We start from the raw sequence: 27223 nt of genomic DNA on the forward strand, positions 1-27223 counted from the left end.
GGAAAAACAACTGGAAATGGGATCTTTAGAAAATTGTAGGAGTAAATTACATAGAAAAAAATGGAAATTGTGGGAACAACTGATGCAGACGAGGCATGAGGTTTAAAAGAAGGCAGAATTTGAATGAGCTATGTAATGTTTGACTGACAGTGACTGGATAGATAAGTGATGTATAATGTTTACAACTAAAATTATGTCAATATGGTTTGATTTTATTTATATAAATGTATGATTGCCTGGATCATAGATGATAACGTATTAAAGATGTTTCTTGTTTAATAAAAAAAATGTGATAGTTACCAGGGGTGGATCACTTCCCAAAGGATACTGTTATGCATTTCTTGACATTTAGTTTTAGTCCATGGCTGTGACACCGGTTATTTGTCTGTGTAAGCCCTTCTTGGAGAACGTGTGTGTCAGTGGGGAGATTCTGTGACTGCTCCTAATTTGAAAACATCTGCAAATTTAGTCAGCCAGAGGCCATTGACATTGGTCTTGACTTGAAAAAAGTAAATGCCAAAAAGTTGCATTCCCAGGACTGATTCCTGAGGAACTGTGCTTGTGACCAGCCTCTTTGTAGAGGTGGACTCCCCAATTCTAAATTCATGGGTCCTGTCTTTGAGCCAGCTGGCTATCCACCAGGTTGAGTGGCATGACCTGCCTGTGACAAAATCAAATTGAGTTTGGGTCCAGTGTCTGGAGTTTCCTGTGTCATTACTGATCATGTACCTGATAATTCTTTCCATGGCTTTGCATACAAGACTGAGAGCTACGGGTTTGTAGTTTCTCGGGTCTATATATGGTTCACCTTTGTGCAGAGGGATGGTTGTTATTTTCCATTTGTGCAGCACAAAGCCTGTTTGCAGGCTGCAGTTAAGTAGCAATTCCAGAGGGCCTTATACGTCCTGTTTCATGCTATTTAGAAAGCATCCTGGTAAATTGTTTGGGCCTATTGATGCAGTGTTCTTGGTCTTAGAGAGAGTGAGAGAGAGAGCATTAAGAACTTAATCTCTAGTGATGCTAGAGAGAGTTATATTTGATGGTATTTCCTGATGGAAGGTTGAGGGGAGATAGTGGTTAAGTTATAGCTGAATTTTTCGGCCAGTAGATTTGCTATGCCTTCTTGCTCAAGTATAATTGGCTTCATTAACAATTAGCACTGCACGTAATTGTATATTGCTTTTGAGGTTGCAGACATAGCTAAAGAATATCTTGTGATTGTTCTTGGCCTGGGAGGCCAAATTTACCTCCGATTTGGCTTTGGTAGACTGTATTTGTTCTCTGAGTTTTGTTCAATTTGATGACGGTGCTTTTATCCTGCTGGGTGCTGCACCTCCTAATTTTTGCCATAATTTTCTTCCTTCTGTTGTACAGCCTTTTGATGCGATTCCACCAGGGTTGTTTTTTGAGATAGTTCTGTACTTCTTCCTGGTGGGTATAGCTGCCTCTATGCAGTTGTTAACATGCTTGTATAGGGTTTATGTGAACAGTTCGGCATAGGCAGTAATGTTCTCAGAGTTTATGGGGGCTTGAAACTTTCCCAGGTTATCACTTTAATAGTAGGAAGGCAGCCTTAGAGTAGATCCTGAGTATTCCAGGATTAGCTGGGATTCCGGGTTTTATTTTTACTTCAAAGGAGACCATGTTTGGTTTAAACTTACCAGAGAAGACATTACACTAGGGGACGTGCAGCATTCTCCCATATTACTGAGACCAGTTCCAATATGTTTGCAGCAATGGTCAGTGTATTGACATTCTGGTCCAAGGAGTTTGTGTTTATAAAATCCAGGAATCTCTGTGCCTGTACTTTTGATGTCCTATATGGTTAGTTAATAGTGGGGTAATTAAAGTCGCCCATGAGTATGGTATTGGGTTGGCTGGTGAATGTTTCCCATAAGTTTAAATACATTTTATGGGTTTCCTGGGTCATAGAGGGGGACCTATAGCTTGCAAGAAAGTGGTGTGGTATTTTGCCTATGATGATGTGAACATGGAGAAGCTCAAGTGCAGTGTCCTGTTTGACTAGCCTTCAGGTATATTTATTTTTGATGCTTCCACCTTTAGTCCCAGTTTGTGTAGTAGCTGGTCGAAATGTGTGGTACGCATTATAGCATTGCACTACCAGTGTGCTCTTCGTGGCTTTAAAACATGTCTCAATGACTGCACAGATGTTAGCATCATCTAGAGTGATGAGAGCTTGTAGGGAGTGGAGTTTTTTGTTTATACTCCTAGCATTAAGAAGTAACACCTTTAGATTTTCTTGGTTTTTATTTGCTTTGTTGGAAGTACTTTCAGTTTGGCATTTCCTAAAAAAGGCACTATGGGGAGGACAGTGTTTTAGCTAGTATTCAAAAGCCTGGTGGGGAGAGGGGCAGAACATCCCTGGCAAAACAACGTAGTCTATTGACCATCTCCTTCCATGCTGGGAAATATTGCACCCCCTTAGAATGACACCAGAAACTAAGCTGATTATTAAAGTCAGTCATCTTCTGTTCGTATTATGGCATCACTCTTGGGGAAGGTGAAACACTGTTCACTGCTAGGCTCATATCAGCCTGGGGGACACATTCCAAGAGCTCCATGTTGTCTGTCTTCATGTAGTCTAGCGAGGTAAATCTCCGTTCATTTACACCCACATGGACTGTGGCTGAGTCGTACTGGTCTAATGACCTCAGTGTGTGCGGAATGTTTTGCAGATTCTGGCCACTGATAAGAAACTGACTGTAGCTTTCTTCTTGCTCAGCCTGGTGAGAGGGACATCTGTGTGTCTTACAATGGAATGTCCAGTAACCAGAATGTTGGATTGTGTGGTGCCTTGTCTTATGGTTTAGAAGAGTCTCTATGAGATATGGCTGTATGTGATGACGTGGGTGTTTTGAAAGCGTGCATTCAGGGCTGCTGAGGATATTTGTTATGTGTGCTTCGTCTAAGAGGTTTTTCAGACCCCACAAAAATTCAATCAGCTGTTACACTGACAAATTCCATAAGCGATCACCTCTCTGCCTTTGCTATTTGCGCCTGCTCACACATCCCCAAAAACCACAATATCAAGCCAGTCAGAAATGTATCTAATTTCAACCCCCATACATTCAACAGCATCTTACAAAGTGTTGACTGGAGCAACCTCACATCTCTTCCATTTGACAACGCCCTGCTCTATTTTAATAATACCTTTTTGAAAATGTTAGATAGCTTGGCCCCTACCAGAACTAAAAGAACTAGGTCTAATTATGCCCCCCGGCTAAGCAAGTCAACTAAAGACATTACGACAGCCAGAGACAAAGCTTGGAAGTTCTGGCAGATACTTAACTGTGTCTCAGACTTACTCAAGTGTAAACAACTTCATAACCAAGCAAAAAAAAAAAAAAAACTTATTTCCAAAGACAAAAGAGAACACTACTGGAACCTGCAAAATAATAACAGAAGCAACCCTAAATTATTCTGGTCATCCATCAATAATGTCTTACACCCCGGCACAAAATGTAATCCATGCCAACACCCAGGCAAAATTCCCGACCAAATAGCATGTCTTTAACTCCTACTTTATTGACTCTATTGCCAAAATAACTGCCGCCTTTTTTCTTCCAAAAAATAATTCCTCACCCAACCCTTGCTTCCCCCAATATTCTCAGACTTGGCCCCTCCCCCAACTCATCTACATGTAACCATCCCACCTCTTGTCTCCTTCCACCCCTTTCAACCACAACAACCCAGAGCAACCCCCCTTCCGGCAGAATTCAGTCTCTGCACCATCCCCACCACAACCATTAAAAACTTCCTCATGAATCTAAAGTCCTGCTCTAATGCCGCCAATTGTATCTCCTCAAAGTATCTCAAAATTGCAGCTGAGTCTGTGGCTTCAGAATGAAGAAATGTACATTTCGAAAGCACTTGCGTTTGATTAAAAGATCTGCACTTTTGCTTTGAAGTTGTCTTTTGCCTATCTGCCTGCAGCCACAGGGAACATTTTGGGTTTCAGTGTTTGTGTTCCTTCTTAGGCTTAATTAACAAAGCTTGCAACTCAGAAAACATTGTCTCATCTTTATTCCTAGACCTTTCTAAAGCCTTTGACACCATTTCCCACTCTATACTCCTGTTAACTTACCAGCATAGGACTTTCAACCCCTTCCATCAACTGGTTCAACAGCTACCTTTCAAACTGGGTACATGCAGTCAAATGACAAAACTCCATATCTCCCTACATTTATAACCCTACCAGTGTCCCACAGGACTCTGTACTAGGTCCCCTTCTGTTTAACATTTTCATAAACAACCTCCATCAAGCAATTCAGCAGGGGTCTCTGGTTCATTATGCAGATGACTCCACAATAATCTGCTCTGCCGATAATCCATCCCTATTACAGCAAATCACCCAAATTGCATTCTCTTCAGTAGAGACTTGGTTCTATAGCAATCACCTTTCCCTAAACCCCAATAAAACCAAACTAATGATCTTCACTCCCAAGAAAAATACACCCATTAACATACCTAGTTTTACAATTCTCTCCCATAATTCCACTAAAATTGAATTAGTAACCCACACAAAACTATTAGAGGTAATAATTGACAAAAACCTCAGGCCTGATCTCCATATTCACAGTAACATCAGTAAGACAGGCAAAAAAATAGGTGCTCTCTGTGGACATAATGCATTCCTTTCCCTCTCCACAAAACAAATACTTGCTTCATCCTACCTTCTTCCTTCCTTACTCTATGGCGCGCCACTTTTAACCAACTTCCAGGCCTCCCTGATAACCAAGCTAGACTCATGCTACAACAAGATAGCCAAATTTGCAGCCAATAGTTGCCACTCCACACACCACTGTATTGCCCTCAATAAACTTCAGTGGTTGGAATTCCCCCACTGCTTAACCAACTAACCTTCAACAAACTTTCACTCACAAATTAATTAATAAATCTCAAGACTGCCCTGTCCTTTAGGCCTTATTCACCCACTATACCCCCTCAAGGCCCCTAAGATCTAAAAATCAGAAACTTCTGCAAACGCTCAAACCAAAACTCCCAGCTGGTCAGCATTTTTTACACTTGGGTCATGGCTAAAATTTGGAATAATCTACGTACAAGTGTTCACACAGTTCAGCCACCTTTAAAACCACCCAGCATGATCACTTCCTCTCCAAATGGATTTGTAACTGTTCAATAACTTCTGTAGCTATTACCTAAAACTTCTAGAGTCTTTTTTACATCCCATTTTACCGCCTTCAGCCACCCTTCCACTCAGTTGTGTTTTACCTAAACACTAGAGTGTCTTTTCTTCTGTCATTTCTCACTCACCCCACCATTCAAACTTATAGACTCTCCCTATCAAACTTCTCATTCTTAGCTACACCCCTCCTACCTCTTTATTCTCATACATATCATTCACTACTTCTCTTTATTTTCTATTATCCTACCCATCTACCCCAATACTGTTGTCTCAACCTGCAGTATTCTCCCTTCCTCACCTCTTTCAGCCTTCTTCCCTCCTGTACTTTCTGTTCTCAACCTCTCCCACTAATGTATACCAATACCCATTACAAGTGTGTCTCAATACATCTGTGCCACTTGCATGTCCCTTACTTTATCATAGCTTGCATAAGCTTATAGTTAAGTGTGCCATAATTTATTTTATAAAGAATTGCTTACATTTTTATCTGTGCCTATTATTGTATTTTATATTCTAAGTGTGCCTTCAATTATTGTAACTGGACTGTTTAATCTAATATCCCTGCTTAGAATTGTATTTCCTGAACTAGTTGTGTTTTAACTATGAATTTTGCTGTATTTTGTACACTGAAAATTTTGTTTTACTGACAGTTCTTAGATTCTGTACATAGTCTGTACATATATACTAACTACCTTCTGGAGCTTTTCCCCTGGGCCTACACTGAAAATGGGCTCTTTTTGGCACTGTGGACTTTCCTGGTAAATAAATATAAATAAATAATAAATAAAAGATTACGTTTGTAGCGTCCCCCTCATTTCATATGTAATTAGCCTTAATTGACCTGCTCTAATTTCTGTGTGATTCAGAAGAGACACAGCTGTTCTTTTTCCTAGTTTAAGTATGCATTATGCAATTAAAAGTAGAATACAAATAAAACAGTGTAAAGAAAATAAACCACAATGTACAAAATAGAGGAAGGCTGTGAAGCAGTACAAAATACGAGAAAGCAAAAACAAACTAACCTTTTCTTCATAGCACTTCACTATTTGTTACCTCTTCTTCCTCATTTAAGTTTTCTGGTAGCACTAGATTTAAACATTTATCATTATATCCCTTTTCATCTATATTTCAGGCTGTTTCTTAAGGTTTTCTGTGTCTGAATTACATTATCAATTCTCTGCCATACCCTTTGGACTATCCACTGGACTAAGTGTTCACAAAGTATCTAGCTCCAGTTATATCTCTTTGCAGGCTACAGGGTATCCCCAATTTTCCATATTTAGCTAACTTGCTTTTTCAATGTGTCAGGAATCTGTTATACAAGCTGGCATTAACAGTAGAACATTCAGAAGTCTCTTGACTCCATCACACAGGATTGTATTCTTGGGATGTCTGCTAGACACACCAGTTCAGAGAGATTTCCTTCCACTTGAAAAAATAGGAAAAAAATAGATCTAGAGCTACATCTATATTTATTTCTAGGGTTTTCCACTCAAACTTTGGTCACTGCAAGAGAACACCTCAGGATTTTGGGTCTCGTGATACTCCTCATATGTTCATACTAGGCTGTCTGCCCTAGGGCATTTATAAGCCTAGCCAGAGTGTGTTTGGCTTTCGCCACCCATTTTAAATTAATTTTGCTATGCCTATATATGGTTATGAATCTGTCTCTCCAGCATGTCCTATTTATTTCAGTGCTGAGGTTCAAGTCTCTCGAGCGCGTAGCTCGATGGGATTTGGATTTTCTGAGGTGCAGCATGTCCATTAATTCGGGGTTGGACATGGCTTTATACGTTAGGCACAGATCGCCTCTGAGCAGGTGATATGCCACTGAGTAGAGCTGGAGTTTCTTTAACCGGGCAGCATATGGCATCTGTTTGAGCCCTTTGATCCTCTTGGTGAGGTACTTTTGGGGTCTTTCCAGTTGCTGCAGGTGTCTGGTAAGGTACATCCCAAAAGGGGCATTGTACTCAATTATGGGCCTGATGAGGGATGAGTAAAGAGGCACGATGACCTCCCCTGATCTAGATGTGAAATCCCTTCATGATTAGGTGGGCTATATAAAATGTTTTTCTAACCACTTTGGCCACGTGGTTGTCAAATGAGAGATTGCTATCAACTTGGGTCCCCAGGTTCCTAATGACTTCTTCTGTACTTAATGGATTACCACCTATGTGGTAATTTGTGGGCACTTTGTTTTTGCCAAAGGGGATGACTATACACTTTTTGGCGTTTAGCTTGAGGCCATGGCTCTGGCACCAGTTGTCTGTTTCTATGAGGCCCTTTTGGAGGATGCTTGTGTTGGCTGGAGAGTTGATTATGGCGCCCAGTTTGCAGTCATCTGCGAACTTGGTCAGCCACAGTCCTTCCGTGTTGGCCTGTACCGCCGAGAAATATATACCGAACAAGAGAGGTCCCAGGACTGAGCCTTGTGGGACGCCACTTGTAACTGGTTTGGAGTCTGACATGGCTCCAGCAATTCTAACCATGTGGGTTCTGTCCTTGAGCCAGTTTGCAACCCATCTAGTGACATAGGGGTTTATATTTAAGCTGGTGAGCTTATCTATAATGCCCGAGTGGGGTATTGTATCGAAGGCTTTTGCGAGGTCCAGGTAGGCTGTGTGGACCACCTTCCCCTCGTCAATGGCCTTGGTGACTGTTTCAAAGAAATTGACCAGGTTTAAGAGGCAGGATCTGCCCTTAACAAAGCCAAACTGGGTAGGATCCAGTGTCTGTAGGTCCCCAATATCTTTATTTGTGAGGTCCATGATGATCCTTTCCATAACTTTGCAGACCAAGCTAGTCAGGCTTATGGGGCAATAGTTTCCAGGATCCGTTGAGGCACCACCTTTGTGGAGAGGGACCACTGTTGCTGTACGCCACTCTTTGGGTACATATCCTGTAGTAAGGCTAAGATTGAACAGTAGTTTTATGTTTGGGTTTAGCTGTTCTTGGAGTTCATATAGGACGCAGCCCGGGACACCACCTGGTCCCATTGCTGCTGTGTTTTTTGCTTTGGAGAGGGCGGCTCTTACCTGAGCATCTGAGATGTCAGGGGGGGGCAGCACTCTGTTGGGATAGATATTTGTCCTTTGGGGGAGAAGTTTGCACTGAACCTGTCAGCTAGGATGTTGGCAATGTCTGTGGGCTCGGTGTATTTTTTGTTATTTTGGACTAATTCTGAGCATATCTGGGAATTCCCACCCAGGTTCCTAACATAACTAAAGAAAGCCTTGTGATTATCCTTAGTGTCCTGTGCAATTTTTCTCTCAAAGCTGGCCTTAGACGATTTTATGAGTGCCCGTAGTTTTTTGCTAATACTGATCAGAGATGCCTTCCCTTTTTGGGATTTTGCTCTATCATGTAGTAGCTTCCTCCTTCTGTTGTATAGTTTGTTTATGGCTGGGGTCCACCAGACAGGACGCCTGCCTTTGGAGGATTGGGTCTTGGTTTTATTTGGGATTGCATGATCCATGCATTCCTGAAGGTGTTCATAGAATGCGTTTATAAACGATTCTGCGGTCTGGGCCGTATTTTCCACAGGCCCGGGGGCTTTGAAGGATTCCGCCTCGGTTTTGAGGCGTGTGAAATTTGCTTTAGAGAAGTTTTTCACTGTGGTTTTCTGAGCAGGGGGTGGGGTCGGGATGTGAATATCCAGTGAGATTAGTTTATGGTCTGATCTTACCAATGAGGGATACACTTCTGGTCTGGAGCATAGTGTCCCCATGTTGGTGATGATCAGGTCCAGTATGTTTTCCCCTCTTGTGGGAGTGGTAACAAGTTGTTCCATAGCATTTGAGTTTATAAATTCTAGGAACCTTTAGGCTAGAGTGTTGGAGCTAGAGTAATGCTCCACATGAGAAAGATACAGCATTTATTTATTTTTACATTTGTTTATTGGGAAAGTCTAACTGGGCCTGGATCCCATTTTCAGTGGAGGCCCGGGGAGAAAAGCTCCAGAAAGATTAGTACAGTAAATACAATACACATGTTAAAGTACAGTACAGAGTCAAAAGTTAAAGTACAGTTTCAAGGCCAAGAAATGAGCAAAAAGTAAATATACTATAACGAGTACAGTGTATTACAATAAAAAGTACAGCTGAAAGGACATTTTGTTCATTAGTGTCTGATGTCTCTTTGGTCCCAGCACCAACACCTTTATCTTTTCAGATCCCACTGTTGGGGTTTGTCAGAAAAGAAGTAATTTGGTGTTGACAATAGATATCCCTAAATCCAGGTCTCCCTGTCTCCCTTACTCTTCCAAAGCAGTCAGTCACTACAGATGCCTCAGATTTTGCCTGGGGAGCAGTTTCGGGGGGGGGGGGGGTAAAGTGCAAGGTGTGTGGAACAGCAAGGACAGATGCAAGCCTATAAATGTAAAAGAGATGCTTGCCCTGATCAAGGCACTCAACTCTCTTAATCATCTTTGGCCCCTGGGACCTCTTCAAGTTATTGCAGACAGTACCACTCGTGGTACATCAACAAGCAAATGGGAACCAGGTCATACCCCCTCTGCAGATTAACCATGTTAACTTGGGATATAGGTTCACAGCACATGCATCTTACATTCCTTCAGAACAAAATTGTGTGGCAAACAAGCTGAGTAGGACCAGGGCAGACCCTCACAAATGGAAACTGGATTTGGGGGTGTCTTCTATGTTGTGATCCATCACAGGCATACCTCTCAACCTCTTTGAGTAAGAAATCAGGACAAAACTGTAAAGACTGGTAGAGATGAGTGAAGGCTGCCAGGCTAGCCAGATAGAATTGTGCAGGTAATTATATCATTTGTAAATATGAATGTTGAACTTCAACAATGTGGCAGCATTGCCCTCTGCTGTAAAAAAAGCTAAGTCAAGCATTTCATGTTGGTCCTTTGAAATTAAAATTACTTTGTCTGTTCCTATGAAGTTAGAATTTGGAGTCTGAGTCAGGAGTAAGCATCCTGCCTATTGTTTTAAGGCTAAAGTTAATGACCAGAATTTACATGTGGAAGTTCCTTTGTTGCTCTAAATGTAAATGCAGTTTCTGTCAGCCTGGGAACACCAGGAAGGGTGTAAAAGATGATGTAATGTTTATCAGAACTGCAATAGCAATGTGTGCTCTTAAGGGAAATTGCACTTTACTTTGTGTATTTGTTATCCTTTCCTTATATGAGACACCCTCTCTGGTGTTAGTGGTGAGGATTGAGGCTCCTTGATTGCTGGGCCAGGGCACAGGCATCACATATTAATTGGTGGCAGTGGTGGGATATCCACCTTGCATATTAATTGGTGGCAGTGGTTGGGATATCCTCACATATTAATTGTTTGGCAGCAGTGAGATATCCACATCACATATTAATTAGTTGGCAAGTACTAAATGGCTTGTAGTGGTGTGAGTAGAGTGAATCCTGTAGCTTGTGTACAGTGAGCTTTGAATGTGTTTTGTACTCTAAAACAGCCACGCAGTGAATACTCAGAGTTCAGATCACAATTGTTTTATTTCTTTTGTTAGCTTAGTTAGTCAGGGTGAGCAGGCAGCATGTCAGCAGAGGTGTATGGAAAGCTGACAAGGAACCAACTGGCGGAGATGTGTCAGGCTAGGGGACTGGTGTATGGAAACCTGACTAAGGCAGACCTGATTGCAGCCTTGGTTATAGCTGCATCAGAAAACAGCAACCAGGAGGACAATCAGACTGGGAGTGAATATATAATTCCCTTGGAGAATGGACAGCTCAACCTTTCTGCAGTGGACTTAAAAATCCAGCTGGAACTAAAGAGACTTGAGTTGGAGGCCAGGCGTGTGGAATTAGAAGCAAATGAGAGACTGTGATGTTTGCAGGCTGAGGAGAATGAGAAACTGTTATATCTGCAAGCTGAGGAACAAGAGATACAAAGGCAGCATGAGAAGGAGATGCTGACTCTTTTCCAGAGTCATGGAGGTAATGGGGAAGGGAGTAACTGGACCCCAGAAGCACAAAACGTCAGTAAATTTCTTCCACAGTTTAAAGAGGGGGATAATTTTGATAGTTTCATTCATATGTTTGAGAGGGCATGTAAACAGTATGAAGTTGACCAAGGGCTCTAGGTACGGTTCCTGACCCACTTACTCCATGGTAAAGCTGTAACTGCATTAGCTAAAATGTCTGACGTTGCAAGATGTTCATCGTGTTTCACTGTTGCAGTCCTAACCAGTGGGTTATCCGGCTCCCGGTAGCCCTCGATCAGCAAGAATACCAAATGTAAGTAAATATAACATCGGCTGTTGTCGGTTGTAAAGGACGTCAGGACGTCCAATACAAAAGGAGGCTGCCGACGTCACTTCCTCAGTCTTTCTCATCATAACAGTCAGGAGTCCCCAAAAAACAAGGCTTAAGCCAAAAGAAACTTTGGCAAATAAAACCAGATTCAGCCTGTACCTTAGGAAAGGAGAACAGGAAAGGACCAAAAATGGGGGGTAGTAGGGAGGGAAACCAGGACTGTTAACTCCATGGTGGAACTGCTGGGCAATCAGCAGGGGCACAAATTTTACCATGATGAAACCTTACCATGATAGGGAGGCCCTTGTGCTGAGCATTTGCAGTGGATTGCAGGAGGAGTCTGAGGGAGATCTGGGGACTGATCTCCTCAGTGAGGTTCGGGCTGACACCTCAGTGGAAGGGGTAGCAATGTCCCAGCAGCTATCTCCTACCCAGGTTAGAGAAATCCAAGCAGTATTGCAGGAATTTGGGGACATGTTCACTGGGAAACCAGGGTGCACCCACCTAGTGCAGCACCAGGTGGATACAGGACCTCAAAGGCCTATAAGTAGGCCCCTTATAGGTTGCCTGAGAGAGTCAGACAGACCCTGAGGGAAGAGGTACAGGAGATGTTGGAACTAGGGGTGATTCAAGAGTCCAGCAGTCCCTGGGCCTCCCCAGTGGTGCTGGTGCCAAAGAAGGATGGCAGCACCAGGTTCTGTGTGGACTACAGCAAACTAAATAGTCGCACAGAGTCAGATGCTTACCCCATGCCTAGGACAGATGAGCCCCTAGAGCAGCTGGGTGGGACTAAGTATCTTGCAATCATTGATCTTACCAAGGGTTACTGGCATGTGCCCTTGACTCCCACTGCTAGAGAGAAGTTGGCCCTTGTGACTCCTTTTGGTTTGTATGACTTCACAAAGATGCCATTTGGGATGGAGAATGCCGTAGCGACTTCCAGAGGCTGGTAGATAATGTCCTAGTAGGAGGGTATGCCCTTGCTTACCTGGATGATATTGCCATCTACAGCCATTCCTGGCCAGAGAACCTTCAGCATCAGGGAGGCTCTGGGCAGACTACAGAGGGCAGGGTTGACCATTAAGCAGAGCAAATGTCAGGTGGGTATGGCAGAGGTCTCCTACCTAGGACATAGTGTGGGGAGTGGTAAAATAAGGCCATTACCTGCCAAAGTGTAAGCCATTCAGGCATGGCCTACACCTGTTACCAAAAAGCAGGTGAGGGCATTTCTAGGGACAGCAGGGTACTACAGAAAGTTTATCCCCATTATAGTACCATAGCTGCTCCCCTCACAGACCTGACAAGGAAGAACAGGCCAGATTAAGGTAGTGTGGACCCCAACATGTGAGCAGGCATTCCACAGAGGCTTAAAAGAAGCTTTGGAAGGACCTCCTGTGTTAGCTAGTCCAGATTACAGCAAATAATTTGTTGTGCAGGTGGATGCTTCAAGCCATGAGGTGGGGGCTGTACTTAGCCAGATTTCTTCAGAGGGGGAAGAGCATCCAGTGGTTTATCTCAGTAGGCTCCAACCCAGGGAGGAATGCTGTGCAGCTGTAGAAAAGGAATGTCTAGCCATAGTGTGGGCACTGCAGAAACTCCAGCCTTATCTGTATGGAAGGAACTTCACTGTTATGACAGATCACAACACCCTAATATGGTTAAACAGAGCCAGTCAGCAAAATGCCAAGTGCTAAGATGGAGCCTGGAGTTGCAAGCATATATGTCAGTGCAGTACCACAGTGGGAGTAGCAATGCCAGTGCAGATGGGCTCTCAAGACAAGGAATGGGGTAGGTATACTCCAATAGGCCTAACCCTCTCAAGCGGCGTTTCTCAAGGATCACTTGAAAAACTAGCTTGAGTTCTCTGGTGGGGAGAAATGTGAAGCCTGGTAGAGATGGGTGAAAGCTGCCAGCCTAGCCAGATAGAATTGTGCAGATAATTCTATCATTTGTAAATATAAATGTTGAACTTCAACAATGTGGCAACATTGCCCTCTGCTGTAAAGAAAGCTAAGTCAAGCATTTCTTGTTGGTCCTTTGAAATTAAAATTACTTTGTCTGTTCCTTTGAAGTTAGAATTTGGAGTCTGAGTCTGGAGTAAGCATCCTGCCTATTGTTTTAAGGCTCAAGTTAATGACCAGAATTTACATGTGGAATGTCCTTTATTGCTCTAAGTGTAAAATAATGTAAATGCAATTTCTGTCAGCCTGGGAACACCAGGGAAGTGTAAAAGATTATGTAATGTTTATCAGAACTGCAATAGCAATTTAAACAGAGAGAATCAGAAGGCATTAAGCATTTTTGTCTGACTATCCAGCTCACAGCACTGCCTGTTGCTCTGTGTAAGTATGTTATTTTAGAAGTGTGTTTTCTTGTAGATAGCTAGAAGTATTAGACTAATTGTTTTTCTGTGATGTCAGAACTGTACTAGTGATTTATTTTAAGTATTTCTGTGTGATCTCTGAACTTTTGACTAGCACTGACTGTGTAGTAGAAAGTATTGTCTTGTGGTTTTAATTATTTATTATTAAATATTTTAAAACATTTTAACTGTGGCTGGTTTTCTGTAGAGATAAGTTAAGCTCTAAGAGTACATTGCATGTATATAATGAATCCTGTACCCAGGTCACTCTAATAAGCCTTGAGACTGTTTAGTCACATCTACCAATTGGATAATATTATTACACAGTAATAATTGGACACCCTTTTAAGGGCCTTTGAGTAGCTGATAATTAGCTGGGTGGTAGCAGGGTACTACCGTATAGTTTGGATAAAAGGGGCACAGCTGGAGAACTTGTGCTAGCCAAGGCCCCCAGGAGTGTGTGGTTGTATAAACGTATCTCAAAGTGTGTGTGTCAGCTACTTGGGCAGGGACATGAAGCACTGGCTGGACAGAGAGGGTGCTGGAGATTTTAGCTTGTCCAGCTAGGCTGAGATCTGGACCCTATAGCTGTGCCAGTGGGGAGTCTTATTGGGGACCTGGGGAGCAAGGGAGCGACTAGCCCTGGACTGACTGTGATCTCTGTGTGCTCTTAAGGGAAATTGCACTGTACTGTGTGTATTTGTTATCCTTTCCTTCTGGTGTTAGTGGTGAGGATTAAGGCTCCTTGATTGCTGGGCCAGGGCACGGGCGTCACATATTAATTGGTGGCAGTGGTTGGGATATCCACCGCACATATGAATTGGTGGCAGTTGTTGGAATATCCACCCCACAAAAGCCATGAAAAAAGTGGTACAAATAGGGACAATTTTTAAATATTTCTCATACAAGCTTAGAAAGTTGATAGAATAACAGGTTTTGCATTAGCATGAATTTTCTGAAGTCTAAAACTCAAATGTCTGTCATTATTTACTAACTTCAGTCTTTAATGATTTGCCACTAATTTGCCAGAAAGCCATAATTTTATGAAAAATGGACCAAAAAGTATAAGGCAAAAATCTGGAAATTCTGCGAAAATCTGTATAGTTGAGAGGGTACGTCTGTGGGGGGAGTTCCCCACGTAAACCTCTTTGCCTCCTCTCCATAATCAGCTGGCAAAATTCTGTTACAGGACTCCACAAAAGATGGCCTGGAAGACAAATGACTTTTTCTTTTCCTTGGACAAGAGTGCTTCTGTATGCTTTTTTTTTATTTATTTTAAACCCTTTCCACTGATATCCAATGTACTTCTGTAGATTCAGATGGAATCTGCCAAGATCATTGTGGTGACCCTCTTCTAACCCAGTCAACGATCATTCTCCCTTCTTTTGGAAACTGCTATGGGCAATTGCCACAAGCTCCATCACAGACTGGATCTACTTACACAAGAACAGAGATGTTTGATACACCCTGACGACTGACCAACTTGAATTGACTACCTGGGTGATGGGGTCTTAATTCCTTTTAGGCACCTGTTTACTGAGGACATGCAGCAGGTACTAGTATAGACAAGAAATCGTGCTTTCTATAAAAAATATATTAGAAAATAGAAAAGGTTTTCTAGTTTGTGCCAACAACCTAACCAGCAACTCATTCAGAGCTAGTTGTTCTTTGGTTAAATAATATCTGTGTGAGTTGCTATCATAGGAGGTTACTAGGCTATAACAGCCTTGGGGCCCTTACAAGCCGAGCCATGTTCAACCCATGTTCCCAAGAGTGTCTGGTTCAGACACTAAAATCAGCACCTATTGCCCCTATCCAAGAGGGACACAAGTGTAACCCCTGGGGTGAATTTCCGTTTACCTATCCAGGTGTCCAGAGTACACAAAATAGGGCCAATGAGGGTCTTTGTTTAGCAAAAACAGGAGGCTTTTTCCAAAGTTGGGGTAACCTCTGTGAGACAAATCTCTCTCTCCAGCAAGTTCCGTTGATGTCACATACCAGGTTAAGGTCCTTTGAGCGAGTGGCCCATGTGTCATTTGACTTGCGAATGTGCAGCATTTCCATTAAAGCTGGGTCAGAGATTGCTGTATATGCATGGTGCAGGTCACCTCTGAGCAGTCTGTACAGCAGAGTAAAGAGACAATGATTTCAGTTTGTCCACCTCTCTTTTCTAGAGGCAGTGCCCTTACTTATGAGAGGAACAATATGAATTTCTTTCTTATCACTGTGGAGACATGATGAGCGAAGTTAAGGTTGCTGTTGACCTGTGTGCTCAGATCTCTCACCACTGACTGTGTGCTTAGGGTATTATTGTTGATGTGATAGTTTTCAGGAACATCACCCTTGCTGAAGGGGATGGTAATGCATTTTTCTGCATATTAATACCATGACTTTGGCGCACCAGTCATTAGTCTGCGTTAAGACCTTCTTGCAGGATGATTGCATAGCTAGGGGTTTCAGTAATTGCTCCCAGTTTGAAGTCATCAGCAAACTTTGTCAGGCACAGTCCTTTAGTTCTAGCCTGTACTTTGGAGAGAGTAGGGATCCCAGAACCGATCCCTGTGGAACACTACTGTTTATATGTCTGCTGGATGAGGTGGAGTCCCCTATTTTGACCATATGAGTTCTATCAGTGAGCCAGTTTGCAACCCACCTGACAGTATATGGGTTGATACCCAGCTGGGTGAGTTTATCAATGATGCCTGAGTGTGGGGGATTGTGTCAGAGGCCTTAACTAAGTCTAGGTAGGCCATATGCACAGATTTGCTGTCGTCTAGCGCTTTGATGACTGTCTGGAAGAAATCCACCAAGTTTAACAGGCATGATTTCCCCTTGACAGAGTCAGACTGGATGGTTCAAGCGTTTGGAGATTTCCTATATCTTTGTTAATTAGGTCCATGGTGATTCGTTCCATGGCCTTGCAGATAAGGCTGGTCAAGCTAATGGGTCTGTAGTTCCTGTGGTCCGTGGAAGCACCCCCTTTGTGCAATGGGATAATGGTAGCTGTTTTCAATTCCACTGGGACAAAGCTAGTGCCCAATGGTGATGCTAATTCCTGTTGTAACCCATGTGGAACTCAGCCTGGGAAGTTGTCTGGTCCCATAGAGGCTGTGTTTTTGACCTTGGAGAGGGCGTTTAAGACCTCCTCGGAGATACTAGTTGGGGATAGGTGTTTAGGGATGCTTTGGGGTATATGTGGTAGGGAAAGGGGAATGACGTTTTCACTGAGCTTGTCAGTAAGCAGGTTTGCTATATCCACAGGTTCTCTTGCAAATCTGGGCATTACCTTTGAAGTTATGGATATAACTAAAGAACACCTTGTGGTTATCCTTAGTTAAGGAAGCTAATTTGGATTTATATGTAGCTTTGGAGGACTTCACTAGGAGTCATACCTCTCAACCTAGAAACATTAAAAATCTGGACAAAGGCCCATGAAAAGTAGGTACAAATCTGTACGCCTATTAACATAACATTTGCATACATAATTATTTAACCCTGCCCACTCCGATGAAATTGTGGGATACCAACATGAATGATGTCACTAAATAACAATAAATGACAGATATTTGAATTTCAAACTTCATATCCCTCAGAAAATACATAATAATGAAAAACCTATTCTAGCAACTAAGTAGTTTACAGGAGCAATATTTAAAATCTGTCCCTATTCTTGGGCCTTAGTCCCACCATTATTTTTGGCTTTGTCCAGATTTCTTGCTCTGAGAGATTGAAAGCTATGACTGCAATACTGATCAAATTGTATGGAATATTCCTCATAACCAAGTTTGAAGATTATAAGGAAAAAGGAAGTCTAGAAGAAAAAAACTAAATTTGAGAAACAAAGTCTTAATGCTATTTCTAAATCATGGCAGTTGACAACAAGCAAAGAGATCGAAAGGTGGTACAAGTACAATTTTAGTCACTAAACCGAGCAGTCAGTATTACCGATAAATGCCCTTCACGCTTGGCTGGTTTCCACTCCACTCCATTAAAAAAAAAAAGACCATACACCACAGTACTGCTGTTTAACTGTTCCATCTGGTTAATGGTTTGGCATCATTTTATGTCTGACAGGTACATCATTTGTAATTCAACATTTCACACAGCCCCAGTTCAACAAATGATACAAAACACTAATGAAAAGACACACTCTGAGTATCCACTGTACTTGCAGCTGCAAAATTCTAAACCTTGCCTTTTAAGCTCTTCTGCGAATCAGTCACCTTATAGCACTACGGCACGTGCACTCTGAAGGTAGAGAAAACAAACATCAACACTGGATAAAAGCTACGAAATAACATCGCAAATTATCAATAAAAAAGTAAAATAAAGTGCTTCACATCACACTTACCAGCTGGTGTAAACACCACAGGCAGGCATCCTACCTCGTCGTTACACACCATAATAAAAGACTCCTTTCCCCATAATATTCAAACTGTTAACCAAACCCAACAACCTTAATCGACCTCCTCCTACAGCTGTTAAAAAATAAAACAAATTCAGCATAACTGAATCCCGCCACCACCCCTTCAAGAGTAATCCCGGTCCCGGCGTATCTAGGTGCGCATAACTATTGGTCAAGTGAAAAACTGACCTAGCCAGTCATTTACAGCAAAAGGTGAGACTCCCACAAGGAGTCTACTTTATCAATCTCCCTCTACCTACTCTCTCATCTACTTTTACTCCCATTTATAACATCTGTAACCAAACTGTCCATGCAAACTTCTACAAAGTATTTACGGACTCTTACAATTTATTACCTGCAGTTACTAAGGTTAGCGATAATTTTACTTGAAGTTTGGAGGACTGGTGGTCTCTTAAAGTTATGCTTACAGTCAGGGACACCTACAAAACATCACACTCTGGATCGGCATTTATACCAACAAGGGTACACTATAGGCCTATTTCAGCAGACTCGACTCATGCACCTGCAAAGTGCGAACTGATGGCTAAAATTGTTAGACTATTGGTTCGGCACTCGGCAGATTGCAGACACAGTTTCTGTTAGGCAAGTCAGTGCGATAAAGAGCGGAATTTTTTTTTTTTTGTTTTGCTTAGCCGGAGCCGGAGGACAGAGGAGATGGTAGGGGTGGTCATGGCCAAGCCACAAGAGAAAGTAAATTCCTGAATTCTGGCTGGGACAGTGAGAGTGACTGGCGGGGCAGAATCAGATCATAATTCAGAACACAGGTGGGCGATGGGCAGACCAGACAGACTAGTCTGCACTGCAGTGCAGAACATGAATTAGTACAACAATGTTACGTACTTGGCAGAAGTTAGAACCAGAACCTAAAATGAAATTGTAAACAGTGTGAAACACTGAACAGCCCTGGCTGCAAGACAAGCTCCTCTCACTGCTGTGTGCGGCCGCAGCTGCTACTGCTAATCCATTTCTTTCCATTTCTGTTCCAAATTCAAATTCAAACAGGCAGACACTACAGTCTGACTCATGAAGTTAACATCACCATGCACGCCCCTGCATGCCTGCAAAAAAAATAAAATAAAATAAAAAATAAATAAAAATATATATAAAACTGAAAAAAAATCGGAATTGAAGGGGGCCATTCAGTAAATCGTGGCACCCCATTATTTTGCCCTCAAAACCGGTAAATGCAGAGTAATTCGGTATGGTTGAGAGGTATGCTAGGAGTCTTGTTTGCTTGTTTAAGTTGTGGAGGGCGTATGTTCAGTTTTGAGACTGTTCCTTCCTACTCTTATCAGTTTCTTTCTCCTATTGTATAGCCTATTAATGGGGTCTATATCACATAATCGAATGATTAATTCATCGAATACGTAATAGTCTACCCTGAAATCTCAAAGTAATAAAATGCCGAACTGTTAAAAACGCGAAAAGAATGTTATCGAAACGTTTTAGTTGGCCCACTGGTATTAGGTGAAGTAGGACGTTCTTGCGTCACTGCTAATCTTTTCTTTTTTAAATATTAAAACAAAAATTACTATTATATAAAGTGGTAAACAGAATACATATCTAACAGGTAAATGCAGTAAATGTGCATTATGTTCAAATAATCCAGAAACTATATAAAGTATTTCCGGAAGTTAAGTAACACCATGTATAAATAATGCAGGCCATTAGACTTTGTGCGTTACGGAGCATAAATTCTCCAACTATGGCTCCTGGCATTCTACGTAACATTTACTAGACTGTGATGTCTCAGAAAAATAGGGCGATATTACATGTTGATGGCTGTGTATACAACCTAGAGAAGATAGTAAAAAGTACTGGTGGTATAGATTAAAGTTGTCACATAAATGCAAAGGGAGAGCTATAACTACAGGAAGTAGAAGGGGAAGTCTTGCTGAAATCAGTGGCACACCAACATACTTCAGATATAACCGAAGTGGAAAAATATCGAGTTTGCCATACATTAAAAGAAACTGCTCGATTGTGTGGAAATACACCTGCACTAGTAGTGGACGATGTAATTGCAAGCACTTCAGTAGAAAATAATGTAGGTTTACCATCCAGACATTCTATGCTACAACAAGTAAATCAAGTTGGACGTCAAAGGATGGTTACTTACAGAACTGTAGAAAGTGCACTAGGTTCAATAGATAGTAAGTGTACGTTAAAGGAAGAAAATTTTATTCAGAAAAGAATGGTAGATTTAAACAATAATGTGCATGTTCTGGTATTTACCAGTAAAGAAAACTTGCAAGAATTGTGCTGTAGTAGGATCTGGTTTATGGATGGAATCTTCCTAACAAAAGGAAGACTTTGCCGCCAGTTGTACTCAATACACGGATTGTTGACATTTCCCGAAAGCACTAAAAGTTTTCCTTTAGTATATTGTTTAATGTCTAAAAAATCTTTCAAGACTTACAATTATTTGTAGGCGTGTTTGAGTTATCTTCTGTTCATTGCTTGCCTATTGTGCAGTTTATTCTTACAGACTTTGAGACGGCAGCAGTAAAGAGTGTAAAGCATAATTTCAGCAATGTGAACAGTACGATGTTTATTTAACTTCAGTCAGGCAGTGTGACTGAAAGTTCAAAGCCTTGGTCTTGCTACACATTGTGGCACAAGCACACAATTTCAGCTAGCAGTAAAGAGACTAATAGCATTAGTTTTCATAGATGAAAATGAAGTAGTATCTACTTTTCTAAGACTTTGTGGCACCTTTCCACCTGAAGGGAAAGCCTTTTTGACATATTTCTCGGACATTTATGTTTTAGGACGACCGAGAAGACAACGCACTAGAACCAATGCTACTTGCAAGATTTCTATCTGTATTCCCAGTAAATTTCTGGACTGTAACTACATTAAATGATCTGCAATTGCCTAGAACCCAAAACTATGTAGGCACAGGTGTCTGCAGTGTTTACTAGATAGGCGTATTTGTGAAATTCCAGCTGTTCTTCATGTGCTCATACGGGAAAAAAAACAGGGTAAATGAGGTGAGAATACAACTTAAAGCAGGGTGTCCTCAATCACCAAAGAAGCGTAAAACTATGGAAAGACAAAATTGTTTACAGCTTGTATTGCATAGACGAGCAGAGTACACTGTAGATTACTTCTTTAATGCTGTAGCTGTGCTCGTAAAAGTGTAGTTCAATAACGCATCACAGATGTATATACTTTATTTCACGTTTAAGTCCCACTTGATATGGTTAAAGACATTTAGGTTTAGGGGAACACTGTAAGTTAAGGTAATTACATTATCGTGTGCTTCTTTTACGTAGTTTAGGTACAAGTTGTACTGTTAATTCCTTTATTAACACACTACGTAAGTGTTAGGAGCTAAAACAGTTCGTTATAGCGGTAGTGATTATTTACATTACTGAATGCATAGGTTTGAAGGAGCTGTATCAGTCCATTAATAGCAGAAGTGATTATATACGTTATTGAATGCATGGGGTTTGATGTGGGCCAAATATTCTAATTTGACATTTTGAATTTCAGCAATTTCAGAGTTTGCCATTTTTGCAGTTTGAGAATTCAGGGTTGACTATTATATATTCGACGAATTAATCATTCGATTACATGCTATAGACCCTATTAATGGCAGTTGTCCACCAGGCAGGTTTGTTTTTCCTTGAAAATCTTGCTTTGGTTCTATCAGGTGTGGCAGAGTCAATACAATTATACAGGTGCTCGTATAAGGTATTGGTGTATGACTCAGCATAGGTGTCTGTTCCAACAGTAGGGGGAGGCACTATGAAGCTATTTATGCTGTCATGTAAGAGGTTGTCCTTGTCCTTTCTTACTCCTCTATCAAGTTTCATTTACCAGCCATTTCAGCATATCTACTTATGTGTCATCCTCTTTCAGTGCATTCTCATTTCAGAATATCTTTGGAAGGAGTTTTGCATAAGAGCCTTCCAAGAAAACCAGTAGCCCCTCCTTGGGATCTTAAGTTTGTGTCTGTGAAGCTAACACACCACTTGAACCAGCTAACATGGAAACAGTTTTACTGATTGCTCTGACCTCTCCAAGAACTACATCTGAGTTGCAAGCTTTTATGGTGTTAACCCTATCTCATTTTACAAAGGGATGGAGTTTGTTTGAAAATGAATCATTCTTTCCTTCCATCCATTCCACTCCCCTTATTTTTGGTGTATTGTTTATGCTAGGGTGTAGTTATTCATTTTTTTGTTCTTCCTAGTATTGTTCTCTCAGGGCTTAGCCTCCCTCTTTCTGCTGGTATAAAAGCTGTGAAGGACTTGACTACTAGACCTGTCTGTTTAGTCAGCTGACCTGATACTGAGTGACTGGGCACATGGAAGGTGCCCTGAAGCTTTAAAAGCTGGCTGACTGTTATAACCTTGGCAGGTTGTAAACCAAATTGCTAAGGCTATTGCAGCAGTGATCATTCAGCCATCAACTGTTGTACTTTTTCTTACAGAGCTGTACTTGTCAGTGGCATATAAAAGTTAATATAATGAGTATATATTTTTGAGAGACTATTTGCCGCTGTGGTACAGCGGTTGGGTTGTTGCCTCACAGAAAGAGGTTCTCCCGCTCAATTCTCAGCTAGTGTGCGGGGAGTGCCTTCTGTGTGGAGTCTGCATGTCCTCCCCGCGGTCGAGTGGCCTCCGAAAGACATGCGTGAATGGGTGTGCCTTCACTGAAGGTTGGGTGTCGGGCTGGCAACTCAGCACCATAAAAATTGACTGCCAATCATTAGCTGACCGGAGTTCTGCTGTGACGACCCCTAACCGGGAAAAGCCAAAAAGACAAACAACAACATATATTTTTGAGAGACTGTATTCACGTGGAGTGGATTTATATTTGAAGAATGATACATACTATTCAAAAGCAAGAAAGCTATGTGAAAGAAATGTAAAGAAAATGCAAGGTGCTGTATGAAAGCAATGGTTAGTAGTCAAAAGTAGGAAAGAAGTGATAAAATCCTTTCTTGGCTAATCTCAAGAAGGCGAAAGTAGTATGGATTGTTTATTTGATAAATAAGACAGAAGCTTTGCCAGCAAATCCACAAAGATAGCTATAGAATATTTAGAATATCAGTAGGGAAAGATGAGTCTTCCCAGGCATGAGTGAGCAATCTTTTTTTTCTGTTGTAAACTCTATGTAAGAAAATGATCACAAAAGAATTTGAAGTGTGTTGATGGGAATGTGTCATTAGGGATGGATAGATGAATTGAATTATGATTTACATAAGTGAATTACAAAATAACTAAAGGAAATATTAAAAGTTTCAAAAGAATAGTATATTGGTAGAATAAGGGATTAGAAAATAGCATATGTTGCAATTAATCTGTTATGGAAGAAAAGTGAGAAGGATTTATTGTCAAATTGGAAGTCAATGTCATTTTAATGCTGAGTATAAACTATTGGCCAAGATTTTTCAGGTAAAATTGAATCCACTTACAGAGAATGAGTTACCTATACGGGGGTTTATGGAATGCAAAGAAAGGGAGTAATATTGTTAATTTTATTAAGGAAAGTCATTTATATAATAAAGACAACTAAGAAATGTTTGATTTGGTCCTTTATGTAGTACTATAGGGAATAAAGAGAGATTATGGGTTTGGGAAGACGTTTGATATTTTCTAGGAATGCTTTTATCTTCACTCAGATTGCATCATAAGTGAATGGTTGGCAAGGGGAATTCTGTTGAAATTATTTGAGGAGTTAAAAGTACCAACTTAGTGGAAGCTTATTTTATGTGGTACTGAACGCAGTTGCATCTTGGACAAAAAGCACATGGCCAAAATAAAATGGGAAGTGATAAAAGTAATTTTGTCTTCTAGTTGTGTATATATGGTTAATATGATAATAATGAACAATACTTTATCGAATTTATTTACAAAATGTTTTGGATGAAGTTGAGTTAGTCTTAAATATGGAGAAGAGCAAAGGGTATTGGGATTTGGTTCAGGTGAATGAAATTTGTTACTAGGAGAGATACAGATATTGGGTATAAAATATGGACAGCAAGAGTGCATTATGAAAGATTGGCAGCAGAGCTTTAAAGATCATGTCTAAAGGCACAAAACAAACTTCTTTTCATGCAAAAAGTGCTTGCATGCGTCTCTATACATGCAATCACTTTTCCTGTGTAAGAAGAAAAGAACATTTTGCAGCCTTTAGAAAAAAGATAATTTTAAAGATTTCTTCTACTGAAGACTAAACATAAGGAGGCGTATTTACAGCATTAACATTAATGGACAGGCAGGAGGCACTTGCGTCACTTTGGGTTCCAGCTCTAATTATGCTGGTTTAACGAAGGTAAGCAATTGTGTATTAAATAATACTCAAACTGTTAAATTAACACTTTAGCAAAAAAAAATAATCATTAGTTGTTTGCAAAACTGCTAATTTAAGTTAAGCAATTTCATAACTGATACACAATTACTTAGCTGCATTAATACAGCATAATTAGAGCTGAAACCCAAAGAGACGTAAGTGCCTTCTGCCCGCCCCTTAATATTAATGCTATAATCATGGCTGTATATGCTTAGTCTTCTGCATTTGGAAAAATCTATAAAATTCTACATTTTTCTCAAGGCTGCAAAACCAATTCTTTTCACACAGAAAAGTTTGTTTTGTGCCTTTAGACATATGGTTTAAGTTAAAAAGTATACTGCAAAGCTGGAAGATTTGTATAGCATCATTCATAAAAAGGATTATTCAGTGAGCATGCGTCTCTATGTATGCAAACCCTTTTCTGTGTAAAAACAAAACATTGTTTTGCAGCCTTTAGAAAAAACATAATTTTAAAGATTTCTTTCACTGAAGACTAAACATACAGTATTTACAGCATTAATATTAATGGGCAGGCATATTTTTAGTGGTGTTATATTACGGTGCAATTTTTGAATATACGCAAAAGTTTAGAAAATGAGCTATTCCTGTATTTGAATTTTTCTGGAATTTTCATTTAAATCCAGTAGAGAAAAGTACTTTCTTATGATGAAATATACGGAGGATTAGATTTGTTCTTGTTCTTCTTTCGGCTTTTCCCGGTTAGGGGTCGCCACAACGGAACTCTGGTCTGCTAATGATTGGCAGTTGATTTTTACGGTGCCGAGGTGCCAGCCCGACACCCAACCTTCAATGAAGGCACATTCATTCACGCATGTCTTTCGAACGCCACTCGACCGCAGGGAGGACATGCAGACTCCACACAGAAGGCGCAGATCTAATTGTTTAATATCTCTCTATGTATTTTTCATTCCTAGAACAGGTCCTGGTTCCTAAGACAGCATATTGGGATGTGCTTTGGTCTGGTATTCAGAGTATTGGGAATGTGTTGAGGGAAGGAGGAAGGAAAAGGGGAGTAAATGTAAGTATATGAATAGAAATAGAAAGTGCATATGTAACTAGAAAAACATACTAGGAATTATAGAAAAAGTGGTATGAAAATATAATGCAAAAGTACGTCTGATTTGTGACCTAGACAACAAAAAGCAGTTAGTGAAAGAAAAACAAAGATGGTTTTGAGTTATACTGAGGGGGTATTCTTCGGAGTTTGAAAGAACCCTGCAGTGGGTGACAAGAACTGTAGTCAAATTGCTCTGTTTCTGAGATTTTGAAAAATTCCACTCAGACATGTTTAGCAGTAATGAAGAAAAGTCATTGTTGGCTAATCTGCATATCTGTGAATCACTGGTCCTAATCAGTGCATTCCTGCATTAAGCACCTCTGATGGTCCTACTGACATAGGCATTCCCCCATCCACTCTCCCGTACACCCACATGTGTACACACAAAATGTTATTACCTATCTCTGAGTTGACAGAATGTTTCTGATGTATCCTGTTAATTTTTTCCCCCGTTCCTCATAAGCCATTGATGATTACAGTCAGTCAGTAATGCCAGGCATTAAAGTTTCATTCTTCTTCTTCACAAACTGCATCACGAAGATAGTCCTGTTGTTCTGTTAACTTTTTAATTGATTTAGTGTAATATTTAGACATTTCTCTGGTATTTAGTGATCCTCATGGCTTTCTCCAGACGTTTGTAGAGTTTGGGACTGAGAACTATGGAAGCTGCCCCCACACAGACACACCCAGCATCCCCTCAGTTGTCCTGATTTTTACAGAACATCCATGATTTTGCCTTATATCTTCCCTGTTCCTTGTAAGTCATTGATCATTGTACTCAATCAATCATAACGGACAATAGTTTCATACATATTATTAAGAAAATACTTAAAAGTAAGAATGTGTATATTGCCCAAAGGTTAAAGTGCTGATAATAAGATGAGTCATGTGGCAAAGATGTGGGTTTCAAGTCTAACCCCCCCTCATTGTTTTTTTTTTTGGGGGGGGGGGGCTGAGCAATTGTTGCTTGGCTGCACAAATGCCTTACTACAGGCATTTCTGGGGGTGAGAATGTCTAATTAGCATAGACTGCTCCCCGGAATGTCTCATTAGCATTTTCAGAAGGCTACAGGATTAGCCTACTGTGGTGTTGCAGCTCTTCATGTTACAGCTTTTTTTGGTAGGACTGTCTCTAAATTGGAAATGGTTACTACCAGTGAAAAAAGTTTTTACTGTTGGGGGATAACCTTTGTGAATTCAAGTCATTTTGTGGTGGCTATCACTGAATAAATTGTTGGTAAAAACTCTCATGAAGTATATGCAGAAATGAGAGGGTACATTTAGTTGAAGGGTGTGACAGCGGAAAAACTGGAACATGTGTCATTGAATACCAATGATTTGAAGGAAATTGAGATGATGCTTTGACTGATATTTTTAGGGCTCAGATCAAGGAAATAATACTGAATATGATTTTGCATGGAATATTGTTTAGTCAAGTATGACTGATTTGTGACCTCAAAGACTTGAGCTCATTGGACCTGTCAACAGCTGCTTAAGTTCTTGCAAATTTATATCCATTACTTAGTAATGCTGTCTGTCCATCTTATTTTCTGTCACCCAGTCTTCTTTTAAATTCAAATCTTCCCATCATCAGCATTTTTGCGTTTGAATTCTGTTTTAATGTTTGGTCAAAGTACCCGAGT

The 27223-nt window shown here is 40.8% G+C and overlaps 1 protein-coding gene across 11 annotated transcripts in view; it reads left to right on the forward strand.

Annotated features, from left to right (window-relative positions):
• Positions 1-27223, forward strand: part of LOC122812836 (protein 4.1-like) — a gene marked incomplete at its 3' end in the record, with an annotated part of 3376257 nt that overhangs the window by 3027636 nt on the left and 321398 nt on the right.

The sequence above is a fragment of the Protopterus annectens genome, chromosome 1.part1 (assembly GCF_019279795.1).
Source record: "Protopterus annectens isolate FY-2018-M chromosome 1.part1, PAN1.0, whole genome shotgun sequence".
Taxonomy (NCBI): Eukaryota; Metazoa; Chordata; order Ceratodontiformes; family Protopteridae; genus Protopterus; species Protopterus annectens.